The following is a 17,285-nucleotide window of genomic DNA, read 5'->3' as shown; positions in this document are numbered from 1 at the left end:
ATGTCTGGTGGGTATTTCCTTGTCAAATCCTTGAATCTCTCCCATGCCTCGTAGAGAGTTTCACCATCTTGTTGTCTAAAAGTCTGAACCTCAGATCGAAGCCTATTGACCTTTTGTGGGGGGTAGAAACGTGCCAGAAACTTGCTTTCCACCTCATCCTAGGTTGTTAGGCTCCCCCTTGGGAATGATTCCAGCCACTTAGCTGCCTTGTCCCTAAGTGAAAATGGGAACAAGAGCAGTTTATAGGTATCTTCCTGGACTCCATTGGACTTCACAGTGTCGCAAATTCTCAGGAATTTTGTGAGATGTTGGTTTGGATCTTCATTAGCACTCCCACCAAATGAACAATGATCCTGCACAAGTGATATTAGCTGTGGTTTGAGTTCAAAATTGTTGGCCTGAATGGGTGGTTTCTGAATGCTGCTACCACAATTCCCAGAGGTTGGGTTTATGTATGAACCAAGAACCCTCCTCTCGGGAATGGCATTGTTTCCATCAGCTCTCTCATGGTTGTGAACTTCTCTATCCATGTTGAGATCTAGAGCTTCCTCAAAATTGTCCTCAGATTCTCCTTCAGATTCTTCTTCTCCCAGTACTCTCTTCCCTCTTGCTTCCCTTCAAAGTTTATGAAGGGTCCTCTCTGGTTCGGTATAATGAGGAGTTGATGTCTCTCCTCTCCTACCTGTCATACAAAAACATAGCACCGGCAACAAACAAGTGAAATACTCTTGGTTAATGGAAGAGTATGGTTAGAGCAGTTGAGGAATTAATTCAAATAGTTAGTGAGTCAGTGAGTTAGTTGCTTGAATTTAAAGGCATAAAGAAAGAAAGCATGTAACAGAGTGCAGAAATTAAAATTCAACAAGTAACTTGAACTGAATTAACAAAGCAAGAAAAATGCTCAATCTAGTTAACTTCCAATTTGAGAATTGTCAATCGAAAACCAATCCCCGGCAACGGCGCCATAAACTTGATGCTACGATTTTAAGAAATTGCACGATCGGCAAAAATTCCTTCCGGCAAGTGCACCGGTTATCGTCAAGTAAAAACTCACAATAGAGTGAGGTCGAATCCCACAAGGATTGGTTGAGTGAGCAATTCGGATTAGAAGTGTGTTCTAGTTGAGCGGAATCAAGATTTAGATGAGAATTGCGGAATGTAAAATTGCATGAATTAAAGAGCGAGAAGCTAAATTGCTGAAATTAAAAAGGGATCGGGGTGATTGCATGAATTTAATTGCAGAATGTAAAGAGAAGTGATAGATCAGAAATGGGGAATTCATTGGGTTTCAGGAGATATTGAGATCTCCGAATCAAACATTTTTTTTTATCCCTTCCTCAACCAATGCATTCAATGAATTTTGCTTGGCAATCTTATATGATTGGATCCCAATCCCTTGGCTCACCAATTCTCTCTAAAAACAAACAAATTCCCAATCCCTTGGTTTAAATGTTCATAAGAAGAGATGATGCTCGATCACTGATTATACCACACAGTTTCATGAACCACAATTTGGTAGGATTACATGTCACAATATCCATCCAAACCCCAATCCAATTCACTGTGAGAAAGCTTCTCTAGCATGAATCCTCCATTCCTTTCCCAAGGTTCCGAAGGATTCCAATTATGGATAGTTTCTTTCCCAAGACAACTAACCAATGGAATTAGATCGAGAATCTTTCTAACAAAAATTCAAGAGAAAAGATTGAAGAAGAAGATAAAAACTATTATTGATTCATTGAATTACAATAGAGCTCCCTAACCCAATGAAAGGGGGTTTAGTGAGTCATAGCTCTGAATTCAATTACAAAAAGTATGAAAACTAGAAAAAGTCATCCCCCAAAATTCCCCCCCGAGTGCCACTAACTTAAATTCTATCCTATTTATACACTTTCTAAATTGAGCTTCTGTTGTGTTTCTTGGGCTTTGAGGCCTTTCCCTGATTTCCTTTTGCTTTGGGTTTATGATCCATAATCCTGATGAGGCTGCTGATCCAATTCTGTAACATTCATTGAGCCAACTTAGTGATAAACAAGTAATGATACATGACTCAACAATTTGAAATTCCAGACTCATCAATTCTTCAGGCCCAATCCCATAAACCATGATATTCAATTGGGTTTCATACCAGAGTACGTTTAAGTTAATGTTTGTGCTCAAATGCTAACTTAAACTGCAATATCTTTGGCCCAGAAACCTTTTCAATTAGTGGCGTTTAAGTTGCAGTTTAAGCTTAAACTGCAACTTAAACGTTGGACACTCCTGGAGGTGGTATAATTCAAGCACGTTTAAGCTTCAATTTAAGGTTAAACTGAAGCTTAAACGTGGAAATGGAAGAAGGCAAGTCTGGAGTGTGGAGTTGTCGAACACGTTTAAGCTTCAGTTTAAGGTTAAACTGAAGCTTAAACGTGGAAATGGAAGAAGGCAAGTCTGGAGTGTGGATTGTCGAACACGTTTAAGCTTCAGTTTAAGGTTAAACTGAAGCTTAAACGTGGAAATGAAGAAAGCAACCCTGGAGGAGAATGGTCGAACACGTTTAAGCTCCAGTTTAAGCTTAAACTGGAGCTTAAACGTGGAAATGGCTCCCTGGTGCATTTCTCATTTCTGGCATTTAACTTCCAGTTTAAGGTTAAACTGGAGGTTAAACGCCACTTTCAGCTTTTCCTCAGCTTTCATGATTTTGGCGTTTAAGCTCTAGTTTAGGCTTAAACTGGAGCTTAAACGCCACTGATAGTTCCCAGCATTATATGGCTTGGTAGTTTGAGTTCCAGTTTAAGCTTAAACTGGAACTTAAACTCCACATGTGATATTCAAGATTCCTTTATTGATTTTGTTGCTTCCTTGCCTAGCCTCTTCTTCCCTGAAATCATCCAAACAACTGCATCAAAGTCTTGCAAAATTTCATGAGAAATCTTCCATTCATAGCATTCAAGTAATATAACTAAAAACTCATGGAATTTGCATCAAAATCATACTGTTTGGATGGTTCATTGTTTTGTTATTCATTTAACCATTCTTGGTTACTTTAAGCTCAAGAAAATGCATAAAACAACTAAAACTAACAGAAAAATGCTAGTGAAACTAGCCTAAGATGCCTTGGCATCAGTTCCTCAAACAAAATTAGAAGTGGCGCAGGTGTGATAATTGAAAGCAACCAGGGAACCCAAATCGAAATTTTCCTCAAATTCGAGTTCCCTACCTCAAACAACCAAGCTGAGTATGAGGCACTACTAGCTGGTTTGAAGCTGGCTAAGGAGGTTGGAGCTCAAAAGCTTATCATCTTTAGTGACTCACAAGTAGTCACCTCACAAATAGCAGGGAGTTACCAAGCCAAGGATCCCACGATAAAAAAGTACTTGGATAAAACCAAGGAACAGCTCAGACAACTCGGGGAATATGAGGTCTGCCACATACCCAGGGAACAGAATGCTCGAGCTGATGCACTCTCAAAACTAGCCAGCACAAAACCAGGGGGCAACAATAGAAGCCTCATCCAAGAGATGCCGCAGAACCCATCAATCTCAGAAGAAGAAAAGGTCTTAGCCATAACAGGTCTGGATCAAGGATGGATGACTCCCATAATTAATTACCTCAAAATGGAAACACTCCCTACAGATAAGAAGGAGGCAAAGAGGTTAAAACGGAAAGCACAATACTACATGAAGAGAGAACTTTTGCGTGGTCTAGAAATTCGCAGATAAATCCTCGTTGCAGGTATAGCTTCTAAACCAACAAAAGTCCTTTCTTACAAACGTTTTGGTTGTCACAAGTAACAAACCTCTTTAAAATTGATAACCGAAGTATTTAAACCTCGGGTCGTCTTCTCAAGGAACTACAGGGAGGTATTCTTATTATTGGTTATGAGTTTTGTAAATTGGGGGTTTTGAAAGTAAGGAACAAGTAATTCAAATGACAAGTAAAATAAATAAATAACTATAAAATAAACTCTTGGCAAGGTATGAAAATTCGGAAGTCCCATCCTAGTTAATCCTATGAGAATTGAAGTTAATCCCACTTAGTTAACCTTTACGAAAGCAAGGGAAAGTCAAGTGAACTACAGTTAGTGGAATTCCAATCAATTAGCCGACATAACAATCAATCACGATAAGTTGATAACTCAAGAGCCTCCAGTTAATCAATTAAAACCAAGAATATAAAAAGCTAAATAAGAATCATAAACTAAAATACTTCAAATTATATTAAATAGAATATTCAAATCTAACATGGAAAATTTATAAATTAAATTGGGAAAATAAATAAAAGGAATATTGAACCTGGAACTCAGAAGAAATTGTAAGTTGAAATAAAAAAGTTGAAATAATAAGAGATCATAATTCCTTTAAGAGGAATCCTAATCCTAAATCCTAAGAGAGAGGATAGAACCTCTCTCTCTAAAAACTACATCTAAAATTAAAATTATGAATTATGAGCTGGTTATTATGAATGAATGGATTCTCCCACTTTATAGCCTCCAATCTGTATTTTCTGGGCCGAAAACTGGGTCAAAAATAGGCCAGAAATCGCTGGAGAAGAAATCTGCCACGCTGATTTTCGTCACTGCGACGCGTCCGCGTGGAGCATGCGTTGGCATCGCCTAGCGTCAGGGCAACTATAGCATATTATATATCAAATCGAAGCCCTGGACGTTAGCTTTCCAATGCAACTGAAACTGTGTCGTTTGGACCTCTGTAGCTCAAGTTATCACTATTTTAGTGCGACAAGGTTAGGCTGACAGCTTTGCAGTTCCTTCAACTTCTTGTATTCCTTCCACTTTTGCATGCTTTCTTTCCATCCTCTAAGCCATTCTTGCCCTGTAATCTCTAAAAATACTTAACACACATATCAAGGCATCGAATGGTAATAGGAGAGGATTAATAATTAGCAATTTAAAGGCCAAAGAAACATGTTTTCAATCATAGCACAAAATCAGGAAGGAAAACGTAAAATATGCAATTAGTATGAATAAGTGGGTGAAGAGTTGATAAAAAACACTCAATTGAGCATAAGATAAACCATAAAATAGTGGTTTATCAACCTCCCCACAATTAAACATTAGCATGTCCTCATGCTAAGCTCAAGAAAAGCTATAAAAGTGAAGAGGAATGATAGAATGTATGAAATGCAACCTATCCATATGAATGCAACTACATGCTAAGATGTTTCTATCTACTTGGTTAAAAGTTAATAAGCTCTTCAAGACAAACATAAATCAGATTTCAGTAATTCAAATCATACAATAAAAGACAAGTAAACTTGTAAGAAGATAGCTCATGAAAGCAGGGAACATAGAATCAAGCATTGAACCCTCACTGGTAGTGTATATCACTCTAGTCCCTCAAGTGTCTAGGGTAATTCATTCTACTCTTCTCTAATCATGCTTTCTAAACTTTGTTCTTTATCTAATCAATCAACAAATATTCAATGTACCAATGCAAACATCATGAGGTCTTTTTAGGGTTGTAATGGGGCTGAAGTAAAGGTAAGGATATATGTATGGCCAAGTGAGCTTTATAAAGTGAATCCTTGATTAGTCTAAGATCTCACCTAACATATACATACTTTATATAATTTTAAAATGCTTTACCTAGATATCCAAATTTTTTCCACTTTTGTATTACATGCTCATCTATCAAACTTATTTTTGAATTTTGTCCCATGTGCATTGATTCTTTTTTTTTTTATTTTGCATTTGGGGTAATATATTTTTTTTATTTTTTTATTTTATATTTTATATTTTTTTTTTGTATCCCCTTATTTAATTACTTAATAATTTTTTTTTTCAATGCACATGGTAATTTAATTTTTTTGATTTCACATGAGCATGCTTCCCAAATTTTTAAATAACTTATTCAATTTAATTCCCTACTTTTTCATATCATCCCACTTAAATTCCCCACACTTAAATTATACACAATATCTATCTTAAGCTAACCAAGGATTCAACTTGGGATTTTTATTTTATTTTTCTGCTTAAGGCTAGTAATGTGGTTATGAAATAGAAGGGGGTTAAAAAGTTCAAAGTGGCTAACAAGGGTGATGTAAAAGGTAGGCTTATTTGAGATAAGTGAGCTAATAACAAATAATGGCCTCAATCATATGCAAGCATGTAAATACACTAAACAATGGACATATAGAATGGAACAAAGCAAAGATTGCAATTATAGAGAAGAAAACACACAAGAATAAAAATTTATGATTAAATAATGTAACCATATAAATAAGCTTAAAATCTCACAGGTTGTGTGTTCTTAGCTTTTTAAACTATGTTCCAAATACAGCTTCAAACAAGTTTTAATAGAAAAATTTTTGTTTTTTTTTAATTTAAATTAGTGAAATACTATAAAAATTTCTTGAAAAAGAAAATATTACTTAAACCAAGTGGTAAAATATGCACAAAATCAAACAAACATGCAATTAAACATGCAAATGCAGCAATTAACAAAGAAAATAAAATATTGGTGTTGAGAAGAAAATAACTAACCCATGGAGATCGGTATCGACCTCCCCACACTTAAAGATTGCACCGTCCTCGGTGCATGCTAAGATGTGAAAGTGGACGGGTTGCTTCAACAGACGCTTTTCTCATCAAGGAATGTGCATAGGAACTTGTTTGTCTCTCCCATGTAAACGTCTTCTGGTTCTCTTCCTGGTGGCCATCCTGAAAGAAAAAGGGAAGAAAAGTAACCCAAAACAAAGATAAAAAACAAATAAAACATGGGTTGGTTAATGCCAAATAATGAGGGTCTCAATTACATGGTAGCTACAACATGCAAGTGAGAAAATAATAGAAGCACATGGCATACCAGTGGTGCAAAATTTTGCAACAATGAGGGAGAGTGTGGGTAAAGATAGGTAATGTAAATTCATGTCTATGCAAAATTAATACAGATATAAAAGATTGGCATTGATTTAAATAATATTACCTAACCAGAATAAAACAAGTCTCTAAGCGCCTAAAATAATTGAAGAGAAGGTGCAACAGTGAAATAAGAAAATTCAAGACCAAAGGAAAAATAATGAATTTAGAAAAGAAAAAAAAATATGCACAAAATTAAAATGTAATGAATGAAAGTATGCAAATAAATTAAATAAAATAGAATGGAGGTGAAAAAGGATGAGAAGTTAAAAAGATGAAAATTAAAGGACATGGAAGAGTAAAGCCAAGTAAAGAAAACGAACTAGAATGACGAAGTCTTGATGAGGTAATAACTCTTCTCAATATCCCAATGCAAAGAGCAATAGAAATAAAAATCCTAAGAACTATGAATGTGTAGAGAGAAAACCTAGAGAATGAGTAAAACTGGATCTAAAAAAACTAAAACTGTGTAGAATGAATGTTGTATTTGGTTTCTGCATGTCCTCTAGCTCTAGTATGCTTTTCCGGGCCGAAAACTGGGTCAAAACAGGGCCCAAAATCGCCCCCAGCGAATTCTGCAGATTATGCAGATCGCACATGTCACGCGAACGCGTCATTTATGCGGACGCGTCATGCGGCATTTTGCTCTGCCGTGCGGGCACGTCGTCCACGCCTCCGCGACACTTGTGCTATTCCAATCCGCGCGTTCGCATGAGCCATGCGGCCGCGTCACTGCGAATTCCTCTCTTCCGCGCCGTCGCGTGAGCTATGCGGCCGCGTCACTTCTCGCTGGTCATCTCCTTAATTTCTTGTGTCCCTTCCATTTTTGCAAGCTTCCTTTCCAATCTCCAACTCATTCATGCCCTATAAAGCCTGAAACACTTAACACACAGATCACGGCATCGAATGGAATAAAGGAGAATTAAAATACATAATTAAAAGTCTCTAGGAAGCAAGTTTTCAATCATGTAATAATTTTAGGAAGGAAATATAAATGCATGCTAATCATATGAATAAGTGGGTAAAGATCATGATAAAACCACACAATTAAACACATTATAAACCATAAAATAGTGGTTTATCAACCTCCCCACACTTAAACATTAGCATGTTCTCATGCTTAGTTGAAGGAGATAAAACAAATGAGTAGGAACATGTAAAAACTCAGGCCATGCAATGCAACCTATATATGTAAACGCAACTATATGATTCTTGTCCACTTGATCAATAGTAAATAAGCTCTTCAAAACAATTACAAATCAAATTCCACTAATTCAATTCTCATGCAGTAAGAACAGATAAAAATGCAAGAAGGCAGCTCATGAAAGCAGGGAACATAGAATTTTAAGCACTGAAACCTCACTGATGATGTACGTACACTCTAGTCTCTCTAGTTTATAGGGTAATTAATTTATCATTCTTTAATCATGCTCTTTAATTTTTTTGCTCTTCTCCTAACCAATCAACAACATTTAATATATCAATGCAGACATCATGTGGTCTTTTCAAGGTTGTAATGGGGCTGAGGTAATGGTAAGGATACATATATGGCTAAGTAAGCTTATAAACTGAATCTTTAATTAACCCAAGCTTTAACATAACCTATATATATATATTTTATATAACTTTAGAATTCATACCTAGCTACCCATAATTTCCCTTTCACATTCCATACTCATGTATCAACTTTTTATCTTAATTTTATCATACATGCATTGATCTTTGAATTCTTAACTTTACATTGGGGTAATTTTGTCCCCTTATTTATTTATTGAATATTTATTTTTGGTTTTTTTTCATAAGCATAAAAATAAACATAGCTTATCAATGCACATAGATTTTCAATTTTTTTTTTTAGTTTCACATGAGTAGGTCTCCAAATTTTCATTATATTATCATGACACATTCCCTTATTATCTTTTGTTCCCATACTTAATTAGCACACACAATTCTATCTTAAGCTAACCAAAGATTCAGTTTGGGATATATAATTGTTTTTCTGCTTAAGACTAGTAATGTGGCAAAATATAGAACAAATGGGATTCAAAGGCTCAAAGTGGCTAACAAAGGTAATTGAAAGAGTAGGCATAATTTGGATAAGTGAGCTAAACAATTAATGGCCTCAATCATATGCAAACATATAAATATAATAAATATTGGACATATAGGATGAAACAAAATATAGATTACAATCATAGAGAAGTAAACACATAAGAATAAAATAATTATGGTTAAATAATGTAACCATGCATAAAGGCTCAAATGTCACAGGTTGTGTGTTCTTTAGCTCAAAAATCATGTTCCAAATACAACTTCAAGCAAATTTAACATAAAAATTTTAATTAAAATTAGTGAAATTTTGTTCCAAAAAATAGAGTCTTAGAAGAAACTTATTGTCTTTTCAATCAAGTAGAACATGCATGCAATTAATCTATTACTATGCAATTTATCCTATTCTATAAAAGAAAAACTAACTAAATATCCTAATTTATTGGTCTTTAGGGAAGAGAAATTACCTCCAGAAGTCAGGTACTGACCGACCTCCCCACACTTAAGGCTTTGCACCGTCCTCGGTGCCATCTGTCAGGAACAGGGGTGGGCTGGTAGCAGTATCTCCACAGTCGGAACCATCATGGCTCCTTGTGCTGGTAAAGGAAGTAGAGTCTGGGGTGTCTGAGTCCTTAAATTTTCCCATGGTCAGCTCCTTGAGGTATGTGAATCGGCGCTTGTTACGGCGCTCTCTCATCTTAGCTTTGTGTTCCTGCCAATCCAACCTTTCGAGTATCTGATGCAGCAGTTGGTCTGTGGTAGGTGCTTGTGGTGTTGAAGGAGGACTGTCTGCAGCCGGTTTAATAGGCTGGCTTGTAGTGGCTACTGAGGGTCTGATATATTTCCCATTAGGGACATATTGATCATCCCGTGGAAGCATGGCTTTGGTGTCCCCAGCTCTAAAGGAGACTCCTGCTGCGGAGACGAGATCTAAGACCAAGGCGGGAAAAGGTAAGTTGCCCATAATTTGTACGTGTCCCATGGCATTCCGGATGTGTCTTGGTAGGTTCAGAGGTTGGTCAGTAAGGATGCACCATAGTAGAACGGCCATGTCCGCAGTGAAGGAGGACTCGTGAGTGCTCGAAAAGACGTAATGGGACATGATCTGTGCCCATACGCGAGCCTCCAAGGTAAGTGCTGAAGCCGATATTCCCTTAGGGCGGGTACGATGGTATTCGTAGATCCAATGGCTGCCAGGTAGTGCGATAACTCTGAGAACGGCGTCCCAGTCAAATTGGTACATCTGGCACTTGAGTACGGCTTCTTGAAAGGCGTCCAATCCTTCTGGAACAGGGGGAAGACCTAAAGCTTTTTGATTGGCCTCTTCTGTAATGTGGACTTACTTCTGACGGACAAAGACAGACTGCAGGGTTGGCAGGTGGAAGTTGGAGTAGAACTCAACTACCCAAGAAAGATTGATCTGCCTCGGCTGTCTCTATTGGAAACCCCATTGTCTTTGTACAATTTGCGGCTCAACAAAGGTAGCAATATTGGGCGGGAGGATAAGAAGGTATTCGTTGTTGTAGCTCCTTTCTGCCAGGATGAGGAACATCTGCTCACAGTAGCGATTGGGAAATCGCGCAGTGTCCTTTGCTGGGAAGGCTTTTTCTTTATCATCAACCTTTATAATCCTCTTAAGTCTCTTTGTTGAGGGTTTAACCGTAGTTGAAGAAGGCTCTACCACTAGTGCTCTCTTTGTTCCTCTCCTTGCTGTTGATTTAGGAGTAGCTTTCTCTTTGCCCTTCTTGGTGGCCATTCTGAAAAAGGGAAGAGAAAGTAAATTAGATTCAAAGAGATAGAGCAAGGAAGAGAACGGAAAAAGGGTAGTTATGAATGCACAGTAAAAGGTAAATGATGTTAACACATGGTCATGACTACATGTGAAAAGTCATGAATGGAGAATAGTTAGTGCATATGATGACAAGTGAATGCAAGGTGTTTATTGGCATGCTGGAAAAAGGCATGAGTAGCATAGATCAAGCATCACTTGTAACAAACCATCAGGTTTGTAGTGACAATTATTTTCAACGAATAAAATATAAAAGGGGTTTTGTGAAAACGGGCATTTAATATTAGAATAGAATAACGTAGAAAAGTGCATAATGCCATATTAGCTTTTTCACAAACACATAGCATGCATGGTGAAATGATGTATGGAAAGTATTAAATTGAACATGCAAGCAACCCTTTAAAAAGTAATATATAATTGCCAAACAAATTTAGAACAATCCACAAGCATATAATGAGAAATAATGACTCAGATAAATTTCTAACACCAAGTAAAAAGGAAGAAAATATGAATAATGAAAGTAAAAAGAAAAGAAAAGAAGATAACATAGAAAAATAGGAAGAAAAATAGAAAAGTAAGGAGAGAAGAAAAAAGAAAAATCTTGTTAATGGGGTGAGAGAGAGAGAGTGAGAGTGTAAAAAGTGAGAAAGAAGGAAGAAGGAAGAAGGGAGGAGGAAGAAATGAGGAGGAAAAAGAGAAAATAGCATTTGAGGAGAAAAAGATAAGATAAGTGGCAAATCAGAGGATTGTGCGGCGCAATCGACGCGGTCGCGTGGGGCATGCGGTCGCGCGATTTGCGCTTATAATAATTGACGCGGTCGCGTCAGTCACACGGTCGCGTGACCCGTTTTATGCTACTGGCGCGAGGGCAGCCTCACACTCGCACAACTCTCTGTTCAAAATCATTAATTGCCAAATATTGGGTGACACGATCGCGTGAGGCATCCGATCACATGAGTGGCCATTTATAAGGATATGACGCGGTTGTGTCAGTCACGTGGCCGCGTGGGAAGAATTTGTGCGTTAGCACCAATCCAGCACCACTCTTGCACAACTTTCGGTCGTGCACCCTTTTTACGTCAAAATCCAGGGCACGCGGCCACGTGGGTCACGCGGTCGCGTGGGAGGTCAATGTTCCCATGTGACGCGGATGCGTCGGCGACTTGGTCGTGTGGGGCGATTTGGCCATTGGCACGCCTCCAGCCACGCTCTTGCGTGACTCTCTGTTCATTTTATTAATTCCTCCCATCTCCTGCGACGCGGACGCATCAATGATGCGGTCGCGTCGCGTAAAATTTTTTTTTTAAAATAAAAGTATGTAAATGCAGATGCACGAAATGTACTAATAAAGAGAAGAGTTATTAAATAGAAAAACTAAAAATAAAGAAAAGAACGATCATACCATGGTGGGTTGTCTCCCACCTAGCACTTTGCTTTAACGTCCGTAAACGATGTCCTTGTTTTTCTGCATCCTCTCTCCATGGTACAGCTTTAAACGATGTCCATTAACTTTGATAAGTTCAGAGCTTAAAGGATGGCTTAGGTGATAAACTCTGTACGGTTCGGCCTTCTCTACTCTGTATGGACCTTCCCTTCTTGATCTCAACTTACTTGGCATGAGCCTCAGTCGAGATTTGTAATGGAGGACTAAGTCCCCAGGTTGGAACTCTTTTCTCTTAATGTGCTGATCATGTACAGCCTTCATCTTCTCCTTGTATAGTCTGGAGTTCTCATAAGCTTCTAGGCGAAGGCTTTCCAATTCTTGCAGTTGCAATTTCCTTTTAGCTTTGGCTTCCTCAATTCCCAAGTTGTACTCCTTTACTGCAAAAAAGGCTTTGTGCTCGACTTCAACAGGGAGATGACAAGCTTTTTCATAGACTAAGCGGAAAGGACTCATCCCAATAGGTGTCTTGTATGTGGTTCTGTACGCCCAAAGTGCATCTTGTAGCCTGGTGCTCCAGTCTCTTCTATGAGGTTTGACTATCTTCTGCAAGATATGCTTTATCTCTCTGTTTGACACCTCGGCTTGCCCATTAGTCTTAGGATGGTATGCTGTTGCAACCTTATGAAATATTCCATGCTTCTTCATTAATCCTGTTAGTCTCCTGTTACAAAAATGGGTGCCTTGATCGCTCACGATTGCTCGTGGTGATCCAAAGCGACAAATAATGTTGTTTCTCACAAAGGAGACAACAGCGTTAGCATCATCAGTGTGGGTAGGAATTGCTTCCACCCATTTGGAAACGTAATCCACAGCTAACAATATATAAAAGTAACCATTAAAATTTGGAAATGGACCCATGAAGTCAATTCCCTAAACATTAAAAATTTCATAGAAAAGCATAATTTGTTGAGGCATCTCATCCCTCTTGGATATATTACCAAATTTTTGGCATGGAAAACAAGATTTACAAAATTCAGCAGCGTTTCTAAAAAGTGTAGGCCACCAGAATCCACAGTCTAAGATTTTTCTAGCTGTTCTTTGAGGGCCAAAATGTCCTCCACTCTCAGATGAGTGACAGGCCTCTAGGATGGACTGGAATTCTGATTGAGGCACACACCGTCTAATTACCTGGTCAGCACCACATCTCCATAAATATGGGTCATCCCATATATAATATTTAGACTCGCTTTTCATCTTGTCTCTTTGATGCTTAGAAAAGTTTGGAGGAAAAGTGCGGCTAACTAGATAATTAGCTACAGGTGCATACCAAGGGACTACCTCAGATACTGCTTGCAGGTTATCAAATGGGAAATTATCAGCTATAGGAGTGGGGTCATCTGAAATGTGCTCAAGGCGACTCAAGTGGTCTACCACTAAATTCTGGTTACCACTCCTATCCTTAATTTCTAAATCAAATTCTTGTAATAGCAGTATCAAACTTATAAGCCTTGGTTTGGACTCCTTTTTAGTTAATAGATACTTTAGAGCTGCGTGGTCCGAGTACACTACTACCTTCGTACCAAGTAAATAGGCTCGGAATTTATCCAGAGCAAAGACAATAGCAAGAAGCTCTTTCTCAGTAGTAGTGTAATTAGACTGAGTGGCATCTAGAGTTTTAGATGCATAAGCAATAACAAAAGGATCCTTACCTTCACGCTGAGCCAGTGCTGCTCCTACTGCATGGTTGGAAGCGTCGCACATTATTTCGAATGGCTGGCTCTAGTCTGGTTCTCTCACAATTGGAGCTTGAGTCAGGGCGGTCTTCAGCTTAACAAACGTTTGTTTGCAATCTTCACTAAACTCGAACTCAATATCCTTCTGCAGTAGTATGGATAAGGGAAGTGCTACCATACTGAAGTCCTTAAAGAATCTCCTGTAAAAACCTGCATGGCCAAGGAACAAACGGACTTCCCTCACAGAAGAGGGGTAAGGTAAACTAGAAATAACATCCACCTTTGCTGGATCTACAGAAATGCCAGTATTAGACATAACATGTCCTAGTACAATACCTTGTTTTACCATAAAGTGACATTTTTCAAAATTTAATACAAGGTTTGTATTGACACATCTATCTAATACTCTAGGTAATCCATCTAAGCAAAGGCTAAAGGAATCGCCATAAACACTAAAATCATCCATAAAAACTTCCATACAGTCTTCAATAAGATTAGAGAAAAGACTCATCATGCACCTTTGGAAGGTAGCTGGTGCATTGCACAAGCCAAAGGACATTCTCTTGTAAGGATAAGTCCCAAAAGGACATGTAAAAGTAGTCTTTTCCTGATCCTCAGGAGCTATATGAATCTGGAAATAACCTGTGTAACCATCTAAAAAATAATAATGTGATTTACCTGACAGGCGATCCAGCATTTGATCAATCAATGAAAGAGGATAGTGATCCTTACGAGTGGCCTGGTTGAGGCATCTATAGTCAATACAGACCCTCCAAGCATTCTGTACTCTGGTTGCTATGAGCTCTCCATGCTCATTCTTCACTGTAGTGACTCCAGACTTCTTTGGCACTACTTGTACTGGGCTTACCCATTTACTATCTGAGATGGGATAGATGATATCTGCCTCCAGTAGTCTGGTCACTTCCTTTTTGACAACCTCTAAGATAGTGGGGTTCAGTCTTCTCTGGGGTTGATGAACGGGCCTTGCTCCCTCTTCTAAAAATATTCTGTGCTCACATACTTGAGGGTTGATGCCTACTATATCCGCCAAACTCCACCCAATTACCTTCTTGTGCCTCTTCAGCACACTAAGTAACTGCTCTTCTTATTGAGAAGTGAGTTCCCTTGAAATGATAAATGGACGCTTTTGCTTGTCCTCAAGGTAAGCATATTTGAGGTGTGGAAGAAGGGGTTTCAACTCTAACTTCTGCTCATGCTTAGGCTCGGGATTGTCTGAAGCTGGTGATAATGGCAAAGTGCCCTCATTGTCATTCAAGAGTGTCCCCACACTCGGACCTTGTCCTGTGTGCTTCTCCTCTAACTCCTCCTGGTGAACTTCAGCTACGGTTTCGTCAATGATGTCACACTGGAAGATAGAATGATCTTTTGGAGGGTGCTTCATAACTCCATTCAGATTGAAACTTACTAATCGGCCATCTATTTCAAAAGAGTATGTTCCTGAAAAAGCATCTAATTTGAACTTTGATATCTTCAGGAAAGGTCTTCCAAGTAGGATTGTTGATGGCTTCTCTGAGTCATTTTGGGGCATCTCCAGAATATAAAAATCAGTGGGGAATGTGAGTCCCTTAATGCCCACTAATACATCTTCAGCAACTCCAACCACTGTAATAATGCTTTTATCTGCTAACACAAAACGAGCTGTCGACCTTTTTAAGGGAGGGAGCCTCAAAATATCATATATAGACAAAGGCATTATACTCACACATGCTCCTAAATCACACATGCAGTCAGAAATTATCACACCACCAATAGTATAATTAACCATACAAGGACCTGGGTCACTACACTTTTCAGGTAAACCTCCCATTAAAGTAGATATGGAACTACCTAAAGGAATAGTTTCTAATTCATTAATTTTGTCTTTATGTATAAATAAATCTTTTAGAAACTTTTCATATTTAGGTACCTGTTGAATAACATAAAAAAGAGGAACAGTTACCTCAACCTTTTTGAATATCTCTACCATTTTGGGATCAGGTTCAAGCTGCTTCCTGGGCTTCCTTGCAAGTTGTGGAAATGGAATAGGAGTGGTGTCTTCTGCAGTATCTGCGCCCTGTGGTGCTTCCTCCTGTGGTTGAACTTCTTCTTTTTCAGCTATGTCCTATATGTCCTCTTCCTCTTCAACATCTTCTATTTCCACTACCTCTTTAGCTGAGGCGTGTTCTGGTGGGCTTGGCTCCTCCTGATTCCTCTCCTCTAGTGTGGTTCCGGACCTTAGGGTGATAGCATTAATGCCACCCTTTGGATTGGGTAATGGTTGAGAGTGAATTCCACTGGAGATTAAAGGTTGGTTATTGGAGTTATTCATTGATCCAATCTGTGAAACAAGAGCTTGCAATGTAGCATTCAGACCATTTAGAGTGGCATTAATGTTATTTTCCATGGTCTATTGTCTCCGATCAATTGATTGCAGTAAATCATCATTAGAAGATGAGGAAGGATAAGTAATTTGAGAGGTCTGCTATTGGGTATTCTGTGGTCCTTGGGATTGTCATAGGTGAGGTGCTCTGTAAGGCTGGTTCTGGTTCTGCTGCCTGTTGTTGTGATTATTCCACCTCTGATTTCCCTGATTGTCTCTGCCTCCTCTGTTGTTGTTGTTGTTCCTCCAATTCTAGTTAGAATTGTCTTGCCATCCATGGTTGTAATTGCCACCTTGATTGTACCTTTGGTTGGGGCGGTCATAGAAGTTATGAGTGGCGGCCATGGTGTTGTCTTCCTGCTGGAGTTGCGGACATTCATCAGTATAGTGGCTATAATCAGCACAAATTCCGCAAACTCTCTGTGGGACTAACTGTTGGTTTTGCTGTGGTGGAGAAGGTTGAGCTTGCTGAACTTGTTGTTGATTCAATTGCATCTGCTTCAGCAAGTTGGTTATTTCACAGATACTCTGAGTCAGAGCAGCAGTCTCTCTGCTAGAGGATACTTCTGCAACGGCTTTTTAACGGCCTTGTTTCTGCCTGTGATTCCGAGTAGATTCAGCTAAGTCGCTGATCAATTGCCATGCCTAATCAGTGGTCTTGTACTTTTTCATAGACCCATTGCTAGCACTTTCTAATATGGTCTTATCTTGGGGCCTCATGCCCTGTGTGACGTAACCGAGTAATACTATCTTGTCAATCATATGGTGGGGGCATGCTTCTAGAAGATTATTGAAGCGCTCCCAGTATTCATAGAGAGTCTCAGATTCAGCCTGAACAATCATGGAAATGTCTTTCCTCAGTTTACCAGTAACTTCAGCTGGAAATAATTTTTCCAAGAATTCTCTTTTCAGTGTATTCCAGTTGGATACAGTTGCTGCTGGTTGAGCATAGTACCACTCTCTTGCCTTTTCCTCAAGAGAAAACGGGAAAGCTTTCAGCAAAATTGAAGTTTCATCTGCACCATCACGCCTGACGGTAGAACAGGCTGCTTGAAAATCTCTCAGGTGCTTGATAGGCTCTTGAGCAGGTAAGC

The 17,285-nt window shown here is 38.8% G+C and overlaps 1 non-coding gene across 1 annotated transcript; it reads left to right on the top strand.

The window, feature by feature from the left end:
* On the top strand, nucleotides 1-104 carry LOC148567518 (small nucleolar RNA R71). Its single transcript, XR_015882845.1, has one exon. It is a non-coding gene; the product is annotated as a small nucleolar RNA R71 (small nucleolar RNA).
* The last annotated feature ends 17,181 nt before the right edge of the window (nucleotides 105-17,285 follow it).

The sequence above is a fragment of the Arachis ipaensis genome, chromosome B4 (assembly GCF_059453495.1).
Source record: "Arachis ipaensis isolate K30076 ecotype BB chromosome B4, ASM5945349v1, whole genome shotgun sequence".
NCBI lineage: Eukaryota > Viridiplantae > Streptophyta > Magnoliopsida > Fabales > Fabaceae > Arachis > Arachis ipaensis.
The sequence above is the reverse complement of the archived record's forward strand: the minus strand, read 5'-3'. Positions and strand labels throughout refer to the sequence as shown.